The following is a 17,148-nucleotide window of genomic DNA, read 5'->3' as shown; positions in this document are numbered from 1 at the left end:
ATGTTTTAGCCCAATTTTCTCCTGTGAGCTCCCCTGGGTCCCAGAGGATACTCTCTGGCACCACTAACAGAAGACAATATTCCCTCTCTTGTTGTTAGGCAGGGCTGGATTCTCTGTAATCTGCCCAACCAGGTGCTCAAAACACCTGCAAAATAAGAGCACTAAATGTAAAGACAGAGACAGCAAAACAGAAAAGTTTAGTTTGGGTTCTTTTATCCAGAGTTCAGTTCAGTCCAGTTGCTCAGTCGTGTCCGACTCTTTGTGACCCCATGCATTGCAGCACGCCAGGCCTCCCTGTCCATCACCAACTCCCAAAGTTTACCCAAACTCATGTCCATTGAGTCGGTGATGCCATCCAACCATCTTATCCTCTGTCGTCCCCTTCTCCTCCTGCCCTCAATCTTTCCCAGCATCAGGGTCTTTTCAAATGAGTCAGCTCTCCGCATCAGGTGGCCAAAGTGTTGATTGGAGTTTCAGCTTCAACATCAGTCCTTCCAATGAAAACCCAGGACTGATCTCCTTTAGGATGGATTGGTTGGATCTCCTTGCAGTCCAAGGAACTCTCAAGAGTCTTCTCCAACACTGCAGTTAGCAATCAGAAAATCTAAAAAAGTAGCTCTTTTTTAAAATAATTTCAGAATACATGCAAGAACTGTGTTTGACAAGTTTGCCTTCAATTTTTATTGCAAATCATATGGGAGATAAGTAACAATTCATCAATCTATGCTCAAGATTTGTGCAGGTTATGGAATGTGGGCTCTACTTTGATTAAGATGACCTCAAAAAGAGTCATTCTTCCAACCTATAGTTCAAGGTAGGCTGAAAGTGGTATGGAGTACCTTTAGAGCTTACTAAGAGATGCATGTATCTTTGTTAATTAGTTTTGTCCACCTGTATCTTCAGAAATGGGACTGCTGGATCATATGGCAACTCTATTTTTAGTTTTTTAAGGAACTGCCATATGGTATTCCATAGTGGCTGTGCCAACTTACATTCCCAACAGTGTGGGAGGGTTCCCTTTTCTCCACACCCTCTCCAGCATTTGTTATTTGTAGACTTTTTAATGATGGTCATTCTGACTGGTGTGAGGTGGTACCTCACTGTAGTTTTGACTAGCGTTTCTCAGTGATGTTGAGCATCTTTTCATGTGCTCGCTGGTCATCTGTGTGTCTCCTTTGGAGAAATGTCTCTTTAGGTGTTCTGCCCATTTATGGGTTGGGTTGTCTGTTTTTTAGTTGTTGAGTTGTATAATGCCCTAACCTTGACATTACTTTGGGTCTTGATCTTTATGAGGAAGTTACTCTGCTACTTTTAGCCTACTTTGAACTCAGCTTCGAATAACTGACTTCTAAGAAAAGCTCCTACATTCCCTTCAGTTTCTAAAACTGTTCTTAAACATAATGAAAAAGAACTTGGCTATATTTAGGGCAAACCACCCAGTGGCTGGAATATACAATTTATGTAGGCACACTAGTGGTGAGTGTAGCCCTGGCCTCCCATGTGCAGCCTCAGAGCTGACCTCCCAAAGCATAACATGAACTAACTCTCCTGGACAGGGGCTCTTAGCTGCAATCATTCCGGCAGCTCATGTGGGAAAACAGCCCATTTGTGAACACATATATCAACATGTGACCAAGTGGACATTCCCCAAGGACCAAAACCAAAACTGGGAGTGGTTCAGATGGTCTCTCTCATGGCAAACAGAATAAACAAACTTTTATGCAAGTGACAATTAAACCCATTGCCTTCCAGAGTCATAAAAGCAAAATTCTTGCAGCCTGATGTCTCCCAGAAGTTCCCCCAAGGGGTGACTATTCATCAGAGAGGGCAGTAAGTATGTGTAAATTAAATGGGAACAAAGAGTTGTGGTATTTGGAATATTCTTAGTCTGTTTTCAGGGTATCTGAACCTTTAATTTGGTATTAAGAAGTCAACTAGGTCTCTCTGGTGAAGCCTACCAGGCCACTGGGGGCACTGAAGATGCTGTAGCATTTCATAGCTGCCAAAGCACAGAGCTATCTTCAATCACACCCCTCTCAACTCATAATTTGTGATTCAGTCCTATTGCATCTTCCAACATATGGGCCTGAAAGTATTCCTTCCAGTAGTCTTATAAACTTATTTTCCAGAAATTATTGTCCTTGACAGTGTAAAAGTTCCTCAGCGATACCACTTAACAATAAAAGTACAATGTCATTTGAAGATATTATTACAAATGAGCAAGGTCAGGCTCTGAAGCCACCATTATTTTCACATTTGAAAACTCAAAGTTGGGTGAGTTTAGAAGTACTCTAATTCAGATATGAGGGAAACCAATTATTGACCAGGAAGATGTTTTCCTTAACAAGGAAGTTTATATGGAATAGTTACTTGCACTTCAGCATTCCCTTGTGTAATCCTCCTCAAAATATAATTTAAGAAGGAAGCATAATTCGCCTTTTAAAAAAATTTATTTAATTGAAGGATAATTGCTTTATGGAATTTTGCTGGTTTTTGGTCAAAGAACAACATGAATCAGCTATAATCAGTATACATATGTCCCCTCCCTTTTGAACCTCCCTCCCATCTCCCTGCCCATCCTACCCTCTAGGTTGTTACAGAGCCCTGGTTTGAGTTCCCTGAGTCATACAGCAAATTCCCATTGCTATCTATTTTACATATGGCATTGTAAATTTCCATGTTACTCTCTCCATACATCTCACCCTCTCTCTCCTCCCCTCCCCCTGCATCCCTAAGTCTGTTTCTCCATTGCTGTCCTGGAGGTAAGTTCTTCAGCACCATCTTTCTAGATTCCATATAATTCCTCTTTTTCTTTCAGCAAGGACACAGAGATGCAGGTCTGTGTGAATACCCTGATAGGTGAGACCATCACCCTTGAGACTGAGCCCAGTGATTCCATCAAGAATGTCAAAACCAAAATCCAAAATAAGGAGGGCATCCCTCCTGACCAGAAGCATCTGATTTTCGTGGGCAAACCATAGGAAAATGCAGAACTCTTGGACAACAACATCCATACAGAGTCCACTCTGCCCCTGACACTTCACCTACAGACAGCATCATGGACCCTTCCCATCGCCACCTCACCCGGAAATAAAACTATGACAAGACGATCAAGGGCTATGCTCACCCACAACCCCATGCTGCCCCCACCTCTTCCTCCTTCTCCTGCAGGGTAGCCCTTCCTTGAAAAAAATGAGGAAGAGGAAGGGGTGGGGAGGAGGAGGGGGTGGCTGAGGAGGAAGGGAGAAGGGAAGGGGAGGGTAATGGGGAGGAAGGGGAGGGGGCAGAAAGGATAGCAGCAGCAAAATACCCATTATACAGGTAATGAAACTGAAACTCAGGCAGGTCAAAGAAATCACCCAAGACAGCACAGTAAATAGAGTCAGGATCCCAGTCTGCCTACCTCCAAAACAACTTTTACCCTACTAGGCCACATTCAAGATCAGCTCCTCCACACCCTTGACCTACAGCCTTGACGCATGCTGGAAGAATTGTCCACGTGGCTCTTTGGACTTCCACAATATTCTCTGTGAGCGTCTTCCGTGGTACCTCTAACAGTTCATTGCAGTTTTTGTTTATGTACCTGATGGACTGAGGTACTTGTGACGTACTTGAAGACAGGTGTCTTGCACTGTTCACCTTTGTATTCCTGACATTTACCCCCATGCCTGTCACAGAGGCACACTTATTACACGCTTTACTATAATAACAAAGGCACAATTTATTGCCCAATAAAGAAATATAGATACTCAAATACTCACAAGAAGATTAAAGAAAGTGTTGCTCAAATTAAAACAATAAAATTTTATTTAGCTATCAGTTTGGTCAATATGAAAACATTTTCTAATACTGTATTTTCTGAGATGGGGGAAAACAAAGACTTTGAAATTGTGTTGGATGGTATAAAACTCAATGCAATTTTCAGCAAAGGGAGCTATAAACAAGGTGAAAAGACAACCCTCAGAATGGGAAAAAAATAATAGCAAATGAAACTGACAAGGATTAATTAAATATACAAGCTGCTCATACAACTCAATACCAGAAAAACAACCCAATCAAAAAGTGGGGAAAAGACCTAAATAGACATTTCACCAAAGAAGACATACAGATGGCTAATAAACACAAGAAAAGATGCTACCATTGCTCATTATTAGAGAAATGCAAGTCAAAACAATAATGAGATATCACTTCATACCAGTCAGAAAGGTCATCACCAAAAAATCTGCAAACTATAAATGATGGAGAGGGTATGGAGAAAAGAGAATCCTCTTACACTGTTGGTGGGAATGTAAATTGATACAGTCACTATGGAAAACAGTACGGAGATTGCTTAAAAAACTAGGAATAAAACCACCATTATGACCCAGCAATCCCACTACTAGGCATATACCCTGAGGAAGCCAGAATTGAAAAGGACACATGTATCCCAATGTTCACTGTTCTATTTATAATACCTAGGACATGCAAGCAACCTAGATGTCCATCAACAGTTGAATAAAGAAACTGTGGTACATGGCGCACAGTGGAAAATATACTCAGCCATAAAAAGGAACACATTTGAGTCAGTCCTAATGAGATGGATGAACCTTGAATCTATTACACAGAGTGAAGTCAGAAAGAGAGAAACAAATTTTGTACACTAAAGCATATATATGGAATCTAGAAAGATGGTACTGATGAACCTATTTGTGGGAAGGAATGATGCTAAAGCTGAAACTCCAGTACTTGGGCCATCTCATGCGAAGAGTTGACTCATTGGAGAAGACTTTGATGCTCGGAGGGATTGGGGGCAGGAGAAGAAGGGGACGACCGAGGATGAGATGGTTGGATGGCATCACTGACTCGATGGACACGAGTCTGAGTAAACTCCGGGAGTTGGTGATGGACAGGGAGGCCTGGCGTGCTGCGACTCATGGGGTTGCACAGAGTCGGACACGACTGAGCGACTGAACTGAACTGAACAGAGAGACAGATATTGAGAACAGGCTTATGGACTCGGCTGGTGGGTGGGAGGGGGAGGAGAGGGTGGGATGTATGGAGAGAGTAACATGGAAACATACATTACAATATGTAAGTAGACAGTCAATGGGAATTTGCTGTATGACTCAGGGAACTCAAACCAGGGCTCGGTAACAATCTAGAAGGGTGGGGTGGGAAGGGAGGTTCAAGTGGGAGGGGATGTGGGTAAACCTATGGCTGATTCATGTTGATATTTGGTAGAAACCAACGCAACACTGCAAAGCAATTATCCTTCAATTAAAAATAAATCAATTGAAAAAAAAACCTGTATAAACTGTCTTGACTACTAATGGCTGGAACAGTTCTCAGAGCTTTCTTAGATGCTCTTCTCCATTTATAAACCCTCAAATTTGGCTTGAATGAAATTTTCCAATTCTTTTTAGGTCAACTGATTAATTTTTCATCTAGTAGATTTCAATGTTTCCACGATGATGGTGGTTCTGTTTGCTTTCTAGCTGAGAAAGTTAAGGGAAGCAGATCTTTCTAAATTAGGATGACCAACCCACCCTGGCGGAAGCTCTGAGGTTCCGCATCCCCCACTGGCTACCCTATAACCCCGCCAACTTCCCTGATCCTCCCTAGGCTTCCCCAGTAGCTCAGCGGTAAAAGAATCCACCTGTAATACAGGAGACGGAATTCAGTCTCTAGGTGGAAGAAGGGCATGGCAATCCACTCCAGTATCCTTGCATGGAGAATCCCATGGACAGAGGAGCCTGGCGGGCTACAGTCCATGGGGTCGCAAAGAGTCAGACATGACTGGACAACTGAGCATGCACCCTAGGCTCCTCTCCCGCCAAACCCAGCTTCCCTCAGCTAATTCTGGCCCTTCTCTGAAGGTGGTTTTCCCAGGAGAAGGTAACCCTGGCCCACTTAGACCTCACCCAGTCAGGCAGCCTTTTCCAGCAGGGAAGGCACACAGCAGAGTGCCCGGGGCCTCGTTTGCATGTCAATGCCCTTTTCCTTTGCCTGGATTTCACCGTTAGCCATGTGATTAGTGTTGCCGGTGAACGTGTGCTGTTTTCTTTGCTTTGCTATCTGTCACCTCGGATGGTGAGGGTTAGACAAACAGTTCCGTGAACTGGTTAAAGGAAAATTACCCTTGCCCAAACAAGTCAGGTCTGGATCTTCTCATCCTGAGGGCTGATGATAAAGAGATTGGACCTTGGCCTATGAATCCAAATCCAGTGTCTATTGAGAGACTGAAAGTGAATTCACTGTTCCTTAAAAGTGGGCAACAAATTACATGGAGAAAAGGGCTTTGTTGAGGTTTATTTTTCAGCCCCTCACAAGCCCCACTTTCATGCATTCTGACCGTCCAGGTCAGCAACCAGAGAGAGCCTCGCTCCACAGCTGGGCTCGGCATCGCTCTCCTGGGTGAATGCAGGCCAGGCCGGCGTATTACTCCCTCTCCCTCCAAACAGCAGTCAGCATTCAGAACAGACAATTGGCTCTTTGAAAATCCACTGGAAGCTAGCATTCCTATGCCTCCAGTGGGGGGAGAAAGAATCTGGGAGTGGGGGGACTTTTCACCCATTAAAGCATCCATCACGCAGTCCTCCTTCCCTACAGCAGGCATCTCCCAGGAATGCAAAGCGGTCCAAGCAAAGGGTGTAAACAACGGCCCGTTCAGGATCCGGCAACATCTCTAAAAACTCTTTGAGTTCTCCCACTCTACACCCCCGCTGGGTAAAAATGAAGTGTCCTGTGCATCCATGTTCATGACGCTCATTCCTTCCTGTGCTGACTAGGAATTTCCTCTGCTGCTATGCAAGAATGGCTCTTTACTTAAAGACACTGCATTCTGTTAAGCAGACGGTCTGTCGTTACTTAGCAGCCGCAGAATACTGCGGATGTAGTCCTGTTGTTTTTATTAGAGGGGTTGTCAGGATCTGTAATTCACACATCATTAACTGCTTCATTAAGACAGCAGCCTGTGGGCCCTAAAACTTGCAGGAGTTTGAAGTCCATACAAGTAAACACTCTCCTTGTCGGAGCCAGGGAGGCAGTCCCAGCCCCCCACCACCTAAGGCCTGTGGGAGTGTCTCAAGAAGAGCTGTTTTCTAGGGGAAAAAAGTTTTCTTCTAACCCTGGAGCATAAATGTGTAAAACGTATTCACTTAAAACTGATTTGATTTAAGTTAAAAGCATTACTTTGCAATGAGCTGCGCAATCCCACATCATCCATCAAAATAAAGCCATCACAGGCGGCAATGTGTAGTTACTTAAGCATTTTCATATGCCATAGCGTTTTTACTGGAATAAAAAGCAAGACTATGGAAACACACAGAAGGGAAAACATCCAAAAATTTGTTCATGGCCCATGACATGGGCATTCCTCTAACATGGATTTTTCTAAGCATCGTTTGTGTAAACAACGGAGCCAAAACCTGTTTTCTTTCATAACGCATGTTTTCTCAGCAGTAGTCTGCAGATCTTGAAATGCAGTGTGGGGGCTCTGGTTTCCCAGTGAAATCATATGGTTGGTCTGTTTCCTCAAAATAAATGTTCCATATGGAACCAGCCTTGGGTCAAACTAGAAAACAGCTGAAGACCCCTTTGAGCCAACACAGCCGTGGAATAGACCAGTGTTTTTTCAAACTCAGTCCTGATGGTTTCTTCGGATCCTGTCCATTTGGTTCTATATAGTGGGCCTCCTCTGAAATTTTGTTTGAAGAAAGGATTCTGTGACTAAAATAAGCTGGAAACACTGTGATTGAACCTTCTTAATTTTTGACCTCATCAAAACTTTCCCATCCTTCTTGCCATTTTCCGAAGAACTCTGCTAAATAACTGACAAAGTAACCTACACTACAAAAGAGCTGACCCGAAGGGGTTCAAACAGAATGTGTTCATGCTCTCAGGATAGCATTTGCATTTTTACTGAGGTCTCCAACCTCCTAAGCAAGAGGCGTTAAGTACAAACTTCAGGCTTATCAGCCCATGCAGAGCCACTTGGCAGAACATTCTTGCCATAGGAAAAGGGTATGGAAGAGGCCTGCCCAGTGCTTGAAACTGTACCAACGTAGCAGTTGCTTAAGTAATAATTCTCCAGGTGAGGTACCCAGACCAGACACATCAGCATCTCCTGGCAATTTGTTAGAAATGCAAATTCTGTCTCCACCCCAGATTCATTAAACCAGAAATTTTGAGACTGGGACCCAGGGTTTAAACCAGCCCTGCAAGTGATTTTCATGCATGCCCAAGTTTGAGAGCCACCTACCTAGTGTTATAAGTTGGATTTTCCAAAAACAGAGCCTGAGATGGAGACTCCTTTGAGAGTGATGTTAATATCGTATTCTCAGGATAGACTAAAAGAAGGGTGGAGCAAGATAAGGAAAGGGAAGGAGCCAGGCAAGCAAGTGAGCTCAGGGAAAGTCTTGTTTTGGCCAGATTGACAAGAAGAGGGCTTTGGAACACAAGCTACACAATAGTCATCACCTCTTAAGGTAAGGGGGCTTCCCAGGTGGCGCCAGTGGTAAAGAACCCACCTGGCAATGCAGGAGACCTAAGACACACAGGATCAATCCCTGGGTCAGGGAGATCCCCTGGAGAAGGAAACGGCAACCCACTCCAGTATTCTTGCCTGGGAAATCCCATGGACAGAAGAGCCTGGTGACTACAGTCCATGGGGTCCCACAGAGTCCGACATGACTGAAGCAACTTAGCACACAAGACACGGAGATGGTGAGGGACGGGAGGCCTGGCAGGCTGCAGTCCATGGTGGCGCAAAGAGCTGGACATGACTGGGCGACTGAACAATACTATTTAGGGTCACATGGATTATGGACCTCTTTGCAATGACTTCTATTTCCCCTACTGTATCACTAGAGGTAAGTGGCTCTGAGATCAAGAATAACTGCTGTAAAGGATATATTTACCTTTGAGATCTTTTAAATAAAAAATGTGCTAAAATTTGAATGTCCCTTTCCACCAGAAAACGGAGTTTGTAATAACCATTCTCCTGTTATGCTTTCTTGCTTTCCACTGAAGCACGAGTTTTTATCCCAGTGGGGCACGTAAGCCCAGGCTCTTCTGTGCCAAATAAAATTGTACATGGCAAAAAAAAAAAAAGGCTATTCTGTAATGACGATAATTAGATTGACTTTCATCTTGAACGAAATTTGAATTTAATGCATTTGAGGTGAAGAAAATCCATTCAGATAAATTATAATCCATGTTGGAATTATTGTTTCCGAATGACCTTCCAGCTTTCAGAAACGCTCCTGGCGCTAACCCTACCACATCAGTCACTGCTCAGCCTTCTACTGAGATCAAATCTGACTGAACTGCCAAAGTTGAGCTTGAGGTTTCTGGGTGGTTTACTCCATTTCTCTGGCATTTTCCCACCCTTCTATTTCTGCGTTTTAGGTTTTTATCCTTGAACTGGGCTGTTTTGGAGATACTCCGCTTTTATCCAGAGACCAAAAATAAAACTATGGGAACACCTCCAGGCCACATGCCTTCAGGTTTCACCTTGCCACTGTTACAGTCACTCTAGTCCAGAAGGAGATATAGGGAAAACTGTATCTTTTATAGGACTGCACACACACAAAAATGTTAAATAAAATGGATGATGTTGTATTGCACACTTTGATATTAACCTAACAGGGCCAGGAAGAGTTTAATTGATTGATGATGTGTTCAAGATCCATTTGAATTGTGCTAAGCTCATTCATTTTAGTTCTGCTGACAACCTGAACACCGTATTTGTTAGCATAAAGTCAATCTCTGGGTAAATGTACTGTCAGCAGTGATACTGTACAGTCTTCAGAGGCAAGATGCAAAAACTTCTACCAATTTTTTAAGTAAATAAAGCCAAATTTAAAAAGTTTCGAAAGTCTTTGCCTTCAGCTCCTGTTGTCAAGAGTAGGTGACTGGCACAGCTGTCTTTCTCTTTCATCAGTTTGTGGCTGGTCAATGTTATCATAGTCTCTGGGGGAACCATAACTCTGAATATTTCTTTTAAAGTCTAGTGATTTCTTAGCAGGGTGTGGGGAGGGCTCTAATCAGGCAAAAAAAAAAAAAAAAAAAACTCTTGTGACAATAAAATGCAGCTAATGACTTCAGTTTGACTCTTATATATAGGTCACAAATTATGATACAGCCTAGCTATAATTCATCAAAATAGGCAGGCTACAAAATTGCAACTGGTGCAAAGATATCATTAACCTTCATTTACAAACAATGACTATGTTGCCTTCTCCCTGAATCACCTCAAGTCATTCTATTTTATTTTCATGAGTTGGCTTTTCATCTTCTACTGATACATTTTTGCTGTGCAAAGTCTGACAAGAGGAGATTACTGAGAGTCTCCTTATTTTTCTTTTAAAGGGCCTCCTGGATGACTACTGTATCTGCTCATCAGAAAATGGAGTATGAGAACATTTTAATATTTGCCTCTCTAAGGGCCTCATAAAAAGAAATTGAGCTACTCTCCAACTCCCTACCTGCCCCCTAAACATTGCCACACACATACAGTCTTACACTGTCCTCAGCCTTAACCTAGAAATATCATTCCTAGAAGGAATAAATTTAATTAAGCCTAGTGACATTAGTTATGTGGCTCTTTGCCTAGGATTAGCAGCCAGGGAACATGTTAGTTCTGATTTCTGATATGATTACTGATTCATCCATATTAATATAGTAAACCATAGAGTTTACTGTATTTTTAGAGTGTAGGAAATGTGACTTGATATCCCTAAATATCAACTAGCAGCTCTGGGCTTAAACCCTGCTGCTTTTGATATCTAGTTATGTTGATTTTCTGGTGGCCCAGATGGTAAAAGCGTCTGCCTACAAAGCAGGAGACCTGGGTTCGATCCCTGGGTTGAGAAGATCCCCTGGAGAAGGAAATGGCAACCCACTCCAGTACTCTTGCCTGGAAATCCCATGGACGGAGAAGCCTGGTAGGCTGCAATCCATGGGGTCGCAAACAGTCGGACACAACTGAGTGACTTCACTTTCTTTTCTTTATGTTGATTTTGAAGTATGTTTCTATATGCTCAGCAATTGCACAAAGATACTTGATGAGAAAAATTAAGGAAGTACTCCAGAACTATATAAATCAGCAACATGTACCGTGTCTGCTTTATACCGACAAGGAAGAGATCACCTGAGACAAGTTTGCACATTTCAAAGAAGACTTATAGATTTTGATGCCTCAAAGATTTATTCTTTCAGTAAGGCTTTTTTTGGGGGAACAGGCTTCCCTGGTGGATCAGTGGTAAAGAATATGCCTGTCAAGGCAGGAGATCAGGTTCTACTCCTAGGTAAGGATGATCACCTGGAGAAGGAAACGGCAATCCACTCCAGTACTTTTGCCCTGAAAAATTCCATAGAGAAGAGGAGCCTGGCAGGCTACAATCCATGGGGTAGCAAAAGAGTAGGACAGGGCTTAGCGACTACACAAGGGCTATTTTTATACTTAGTATAACGTAACTTTATAGAGACTATAAGAAACGTATCAAGCAGAAAACAGGAATACCTCTATCATTTTCCTATGTGTTTTACTCCCTAACAAGCAAGCTCCTTGGCATCTTTAAGTTTGAATCTTAATATATATATTTTTATGCCAGATACACTGTTTGATTCAATGTTATATTCAAAATGAGTTCTCCAAAAGAAGTTTTTGACTGACTGGATCCTGATTTTGACACTTCTGAGACCAGATGACACTTAGACCTCTTCCTGCTTCAAATTCTTTAAAACTTAGCAGGGACAACCCTGTGTAGAACAGCTCTAGCAGTATTTTGAGTTGATGCATACAAAGCAATTTTAACAACTTGGGAAAATGCTCATTAAATAATGTTATTCAATGATGAGGCTTCCCTGGTGGCTCAGACAGTAAAGTGTCTGCCTGCAATGCGGCAGACTCGAGTTCAGTCCCTGGGTTGGGAAGATCCCTTGGAGAAGGAAATGGCAACCCACTCCAGTACTCTTGCCTGGAAAATTCCATGGACTGAGGAGCCTGGTAGGCTACGGTCCATGGGGTTGCAAAGAGTCGGACATGACTGAGCAACTTCACTTTCACAATGATGTCACAATGCGAAACTATTTCCTTACAAGTCTGTTTATTTGCAAACCCATTCGATTTTCCAACCCATTCTTACTGCCCCATCGAACCTGGAGAAACAGTACAGAGTTCTGCTTGCTGAGGGGTCGTCAATGATCTGATTTAAGGGAGTCAATTATATTTTCTATTGCTGGAATATTTTTTCTAATTCCTTGTAAAAATTTAAAAATTCACACATCTTATTGTATGCAAATTGACATTCTTTTTAGTGTGAGATGGCTGGATGGCATCACTGACTCGATGGACATGAGTTTGGGTAAACTCTGGGAGCTGGTGATGGACAGGGAGGCCTGTCATGCTGCGATTCATGGGGTCGCAAAGAGTCGGACACGACTGAGCTGAACTGAACTTAGTGTACAATTCTACACATTTTGACAAATGCATAAAGCCATGTTGCTACCACCATAATCAGAATATGGAACATTTAGGTTCACCCCCCGTGACCCTAAAAAAATTTTCTTACACTACCTCTTGGTACCCAAACAATGTCACCCCTACCTGGCCAGGTACTAGCTGCTCCAGAAAGTAACTAAAAACAGTGTTTCTACTGTTTCTATAAGATGAAAGTGTTCACACACACAATATTAGTTAATAGTAACTCAAAGAGTTTGAGCACAGACCCTATACTGCAGTCCAAGGAGTTGCAGAGAGTCGGACACAACCAAGTGACTGAACAACTCAGAGAATTATAGTTATTCTATTTTCAATTCTTTCTCAGCTCTTCCAAAGAAATTAAGGGGAAAAAAATTATTTTGGCACAAGAATACCCTTCTCTCCTCCTTAAAACTAACATCTCCTTTTTAAGAAAAAGAGACCAGGCTTTAAACACAGATCCTTTTTAGCCTTGAGAATCTAAAAACTGTTGTTTCATCTTCACAGTTTTTGTGTTGAGTCTTCTATTTTGGGCATGTGATATCCTGTTTCTTTTTATAACAGATTTAGTTAAATAAAAAGGTAAGTGGGCTCCTGTCTCTTTTTTTTTTTTCCTTTCCTAAGACTTAGCAAATTTTGGAAAGGTAGATTCACAAACGACTCAAGTGTGGGAAACTGTACTCCAAAAGCCATTCTTGCTAAAATTATTTCTCTCCAAACCCTGGTGACTGCCTTTGGCCTGGAGTTTGAACACAATCAATGGCTCAAAGGTGGGCAAGTTAGCCCCAGTCCTCGGGGGAGATGGGGACCAGAGAGGAGATGGTGGGGACGCTGAGCCTGAAGAAAAACACAAACCCTTGAGTTTTACAAACACACAGTCCTCCATGAATCACCTCCAACACCAAGGCAAGCCTCCCACACCCATGCCTCAGATCATTACCCTGCTTTCTTCCAAGAAAAGATACTCAGTGGAAGAGGCAGGTCGTATGACTCATTCTAGACCCAACAGCATTCCAAAACTTGGACCTCACTTTTGTTAAACATGATCCAACAAATCCAAGCTCATTATTTCTATTTATCTTTGAGCCATGCAGAAAACAGAAACGACAGCCACAATTTGCTCTTAAATGTTAGCAGAAACCAATCTAAATTCCTGATCTTTGGGATTCCAGGAGAAATCAAACCAAGGAGATTATATGATGCACTGCCAGGAATGTACCTAAGAAATAATTATAGTGAATTTTCTCTTTTTCTCTGTTACTATTCATTGCCAAGCACTCTATCAGCAAGCAGGTAAGCAAGTGACCCTGATCTTTCAATTTTTAGATGCCAAGGGATAAGATAAAACAATAGATTCCTATTTGGGGAGAAGTGGGCTCTTGTTTTTGTGATAAACCAAATAGTGCATTGGGTAAGTCCTGCTATCATTTGATAAGGAAACAGCAGAGACAGATGGTTGAGGACAGAATTCCAAGAGATTTCTTTTAAAACAGAATTGGTAGGAGAAAAAACAGAATAGACATAAAGTGAATTATCGTTCCAAATGTTACTACTGACATCCACAAGAAACTAGGATTAGGTCAAGAAATAAATGAGGAGGATTATGGCAAGAAGACTAGGAATGAAGTCATTCAGCCTAACTATTGTCAGGTCAAGATGATCAGAGCTGGGACTTCCCTGGAGGTCTACTGGTAGGGGCCCGGATTTGATGTTTGGTCAGGGAACTAGACCCCAGTCTGCCCTCAACGAAAAGAGCCTCCTGGGCCGCAACTAAGACCTGGCACAGCCAAACAGATAATAAATATTTTTTTGAAAGATTATAGGAGCTAAGACATAATACCATAAATCACTTAATCACATAGGAAGATGATTAATTAATACATTTTGATTACCTAATACCTATGTTCAGATGTATCAAAATTGGTACAGACAATTCTTCAAACCAACCACTTAGACATTACATTAGGGGCAGACTCTAGAAGGTTTCTAAGAATAAGGCCAGTAGAACCCACAGTTGCAATCCTGTCTGTTCTCCCCACGTCCTGCTAGGTAACACCCCTGACATAGACAAAACAGACAAAGCAGAAATGGACTGCCACCAGCCGCTTTGACACTGTGCATTTTACATTTTCAATAAAAACCATGTTCTCATGACTTTTAGAAAATATATTCACATACCACATGTGAATATGTTAGAAATCAATCAAAATCTTATTTATTCAAAATACAGCAATAGAAAACTTCTTTGTTATTAATAAAGCTGAATTACAATTCTAGATTGACTGCACTCAAATATCACCCATATTATAAAAATAAAGTATTTATTAACAGCAACAAATACAACAGAGTTAAACTGGCAGTTGCTTATATAACGTATCAAATACATCCCAAAGTCCTACGTCATGCACCATATTTTGAAATTCCTCTTCAGTAAAAATTCAAAATCACACATGACAGAGTTTCACACTGCCAAGATCTGATTCGATAAGTGCTACTTAATAAGAGTGCTAGATTTTCATAAAATTTATGATACAAGAATTTTACATTAGCATTTACGGCAAACTATGCAACCAGGCAACAGACAAAGATATATGTGCATACCCATGATTATAAGCAACCAAAACTAAATCTCGGTCTTTCTTAATACATTTGCAGACATAGCCTTATTGATGTGTTCAGATCTCACAACTGTTGATTTCACAGCTAGAAGTTACCTTGAAGTTCAGGGTGCCTGAGAAAGCCGAAATCCAGATAAGTTTACTAATCGGACCTGTGGTCAAATATCCGAGCCGGTGTGCTCCATACCACCTTACCTGACTTTGAGTAGAGTTCTCAGTTTTTCTGAGAAGCTGTAGGACACAGCACGGCTATTGTACCCACCTCAGCAAGCTCTTTGGAGGAGAGCGCGAGGCACAACGGGTAGAGCCTGCAGCAGGGCCAGGCACACAGGGCAGACTCGCCAAGCGTGGGCAGCCTTCAGCAGTCTCATCCACCACAGCTGCATGACCCTAGGAGGGAGAATGAGGACCCGACCAAGACCAACCAGCTAGCAAGTGGGAGAGCTCGTGCTGGACTCAGGTGTCCTGAATTTTCATCCCATGCTTTTGCCACTTAACCACAGCTGCCCCTAATGTTTCCTCCAGTTAAAGATCAAGCTTGTAAAAGATGGATGAAGATGGTCATCCCCGGGGCTTCTGCTCGGTGAAGCCACAGGAACCACGTGTGATTGAGATGAAGTCACCCTGGAACGGGGTGTGGAAGCCAGCAAGAGAAATTCCTTCTGTGTTCCATTAGTTTAATTATGACACAGTTAAATAGACTCTGAAAAATTTCAAACCTGGGAACACGTGCCCACAAAGACACCCAGGGCCTGGCAGTGGCTCTGACTCACATTCCTCAGTCAGGTGCCAAGCAGAGCTCCAGCACCAGCACACAAGCCACTTTTGTTTAGAATACCTCAAAAAGCCAGCCAAGAGGCAAATGTGGACATCTGTGCTAGACTGTGGCTGTCCTGTTTTTTCAGTCTAATCTGTCAAGATAACCATTTCCCCATTCTCTTAAACAAACACAGACTTCCTTGTTTAAACACTATAACAGTTCTAACAGAACACACAGCTTTTAATCATTCTGCGTTAAGTACACTGGCAAGAGTCTGAGAAAAGAATCAAAACATCTTAAATGTAAACTGGCTGATTTTGCTGTTTTGCAAATCCCAGGAAACAGGAGAAAGGAACCTGGAATTCCAGATAAAAGGAATACAGCATTATAGGAGAAACTGGAGTCAGTTTTAAATTATCATTGAATTAGAAATGCAATGGGGAGCCCAGTTCAGCTTCTAATGAAAGAAGAAAAAAAAAAAAAAAAAGAAATTAGGTCCTGGGTTTTTTTTTTTTTTCCTCCTGCAAAATGATCTAGGTTTAGCAAATTTAAGTTGCTTGCTTCAATTGTTTTGTACTATTTATGAAAGCAGCAGCGATGCTTGAGCAGCGAGCTGAGCTTGGAAAGCTATTTAAACAGGAGCAAGGTTGCTTCACCACTCAGTAACTCCCTCTGGAAAGCCCTTTAGTAGAAAGTTCTGTCACAGCACGGTGCACGTTCTGTCTCATTGATGAGGTGTTCTGGGTCATTTCCTAATATTTGAGAATAGACACGGAAGGGTAGGGGGAGAAACTTTCACGGTGGAATGAGCAGGAATATTGACAATGCTGAAGTTCAGTTTGTGCTTCTTCAGCCTCACTACTCTTGATTTCACTTGCAAAAGATCCAAAAGCTCTCTGAAACGTGAAGAAGTTAAAACTTACATAAAATCCAGACATGTCTTTTAAGTTTTTTTTGGAAGAGAAAAATGGTGGTTAAATAATCCAAACTCTGCATTGTCCATGCTTGATCATGATGCACGTAAAAGTTTTGAGATCAGACTGATTTGAGTTCACATCCTGGTTCAACAACTCAAATCATGTGACTTTATTGCAAGTTAATACACCTTTCTGAGCCTTAGTTTCTTCATCTGTGAAATGAGGATAAAAAGAGCTTACTCACAGGGCACTTGTGAAGATGAGATATATTTGCAATGGTAAGTGCTTCATAAAGTCAGCAATGAATAAGTAAAACATCCACTAACACCTGTCATAATTAGAAAATGTCCTGACATAAAATTCAAGCAAGTAGCTTTGACATCTAACATA

The 17,148-nt window shown here is 42.0% G+C and overlaps 1 long non-coding RNA gene across 1 annotated transcript in view; it reads right to left on the bottom strand.

Annotated features, from left to right (window-relative positions):
• Window positions 1-15,485, bottom strand: part of LOC132659814 (uncharacterized) — a 234,482-nt gene extending 218,997 nt beyond the window's left edge. Inside the window, exon 1 of the long non-coding RNA XR_009600673.1 lies at window positions 15,344-15,485. This is a non-coding gene — a long non-coding RNA (uncharacterized LOC132659814). The remainder of the gene's footprint in view (window positions 1-15,343) is intronic.
• Window positions 15,486-17,148: the final 1,663 nt, after the last annotated feature.

This window comes from Ovis aries, chromosome 5, assembly GCF_016772045.2.
Source record: "Ovis aries strain OAR_USU_Benz2616 breed Rambouillet chromosome 5, ARS-UI_Ramb_v3.0, whole genome shotgun sequence".
NCBI lineage: Eukaryota > Metazoa > Chordata > Mammalia > Artiodactyla > Bovidae > Ovis > Ovis aries.
This window is presented reverse-complemented; position numbering and strand designations above follow the sequence as displayed.